The sequence below is a fragment of the Pediculus humanus genome, genomic scaffold, assembly GCF_000006295.1.
Source record: "Pediculus humanus corporis 1103172108201 genomic scaffold, whole genome shotgun sequence".
NCBI classification, from domain to species: Eukaryota; Metazoa; Arthropoda; class Insecta; order Psocodea; family Pediculidae; genus Pediculus; species Pediculus humanus.
The window spans coordinates 54,922-57,154 of NW_002987771.1; the positions used below are offsets into that span (position 1 = coordinate 54,922).

The window sequence follows — 2,233 nt, forward strand, 5'->3', positions numbered from 1 at the left end:
TGGGAGTAAAATATAAGAAAAAGCGCGTTAAGAAACATTCGCACAGACTTAACGGCGTTTTATCGCGTTGTTATCGTTTCAAATTAACTTTTGTCTTTTTATTTCAGGTATGCATCGTGGAAAAAAGGGGAACCGGACAATTGTACGCCATGAAATAAATGAACAAAACTCAATGCATGGAAAGAGACGCTTTGAACAACGTTTTGAAAGAAGTTGAAATATTAACGACATTGGAACATCCTTTCCTCGTGAATCTTTGGTTTTCTTTTCAAGGTACGTTCAGGTTTCTCTCATTTTTTATTGCGAGTTAATATTACTTTATTTTTTAGTATACAATTACCACAAAATAAACTTTTTTTTCAAGTTTGACGAACCGTCGTCAAAACTTATTTTGAATTTATAACTTTTTCGCAAAAAATTTGTTTTGTTGAGATGACGTCACACAACAACAAAAAACTTTTTTTTTTTTTCAATTATCTCATTCATTTTACTTTATTACGTCATTTCCGGTTTTTCGTTTCACGGTTTGAAATTTTTTTTTTTATTATTTAATGTAAAAAAAAAAAAAATAATAATAATCGAATTTTTTTTTGGCTTGGGAAGGGAGGGGAAGTGAGGGGGGGATTTGTATTAAAGAAAAAAAAATGGCGTTTCCCACAAATTGTGTAAATCTCTCTTCATTCATTCATTTTTTTTTATTGCATTTTGTTCGCTCTTCTTTTTCTTTTCGTTTTTTTTGTTCCCTTGGGATTTTCCTTTCTTTTTCAGTCACTGAATGCGATTCAATTTCCTTTACACAAAAATTTTATTCATATTTAGTTTTTTCTCCTTCCCCCGCCCCCTCACAAGTGGCTTCTTCCATTGTATTCTATTGGTATTTCATCTTATGACACGTCCATAAAATTTTTTTTTTCGTTTTAGGCTATATAAGATTTATTTATCATTATTCGGGTTATCACAATTTCAATATTCGGAAAAAAAAACGTGGCAAAAGAAAAAAAAACACGAGATTTTCAAGTGTTTTTGATTTAATTTTTTTTCCCTCCCGTCGGACGTGATTTTTAACATAAGTTGACATAATTTTCTCAATAATATTTAATTTTATTCCACGTCAATTTATATTTTTTTTTTTATTATCCATAATTCTCAACGACTTTTACCAACGGTCAAAGAAATTTTCTTTTTTAAACGTCGAATTTCACGTTCGTTTTTCTAGAACAATCTCGTTAGGGTGAAACGTGATATATCCAAATTGTGTGAGAGAGAAAAGTTGTTAAATAATCATTATAAAATATCACACAATGTTACCAATATCGTATCGAATAAAAGTTTTTAAAGATGGCGTAGCTCGGATATCCGGTTTTTTTAAATAAAAGATTTCAATAAATTGAAACGAAATAATTTTATAAATATTAATAAATAAAATTTAAATTTTTTTTTATAACGAATATCGAATAACGGTTAATTATTTATTCTTTTTATTATTCGAAGATATTTACACAGTTTTGCCAACTTAATTTAATACACTAGAGACATCTAGCGGTGAAAAAATAAAATTGTTTTTCTTTTCAGATTCGACTCCGTTTGAATAATTTTCCTCAGTCAGTATTCGGCTTTCCTCAGGTAAACACCTACGCGATTAGTTCTCTCATCTTTATATAAAAATTTTTTTTTTTGTTTTTTTTTTTTTTTTTTGCAGTTCGGTAAATGTTTTAATAATAAAAAAAAAAAAAAAAAAGTAGAAAAATTGTTTTGTGAACAGTGAATTGTGAAAAAAACGGTTTTTTTTTTCACCGGATAATCATGGATATTAAACGTAAATTTATAAAAGGTAAGTTTTTTTTTAAAAGTTTTTTTTTTTATCTTCGTTAAAAGAATCATTATTCAAAAATTTTAAAATTTAACGATTTATTATAAATTGTTTTTTCTTTTTTTTTAAAATAATTAAAGTAAAAATTCGAGCCAAAAAAGAAAAAATCATTAAGTAATAAAATGCCGTCGTTTGATGCGAATTGCAACACCTACGGTTACAATTATTCGTAACGGTTTTTTTTTGCATTCTCCATTTTTAAATTTCACTCAAACGAATGACGTGTACTCGATGTGGCGCTAGTGGTGGGGGGGTAAAATTTTTTTTAAATTGATAAAAAAACGTTAAATCGAACGTCGGGAATTTTAACGGTTAAAATTTTTGTTTTCGCGGTATTTAAATAAAATTTTCACATCGAACGCT

The 2,233-nt window shown here is 27.7% G+C and overlaps 1 protein-coding gene across 1 annotated transcript in view; it reads right to left on the reverse strand.

Annotated features, from left to right (window-relative positions):
- The window catches only part of Phum_PHUM432720 (ablim, putative), a gene marked incomplete at both ends in the record, with an annotated part of 11,091 nt that overhangs the window by 5,156 nt on the left and 3,702 nt on the right, over nt 1-2,233 (reverse strand). The gene's annotated exons all lie outside the window — the stretch shown is intronic.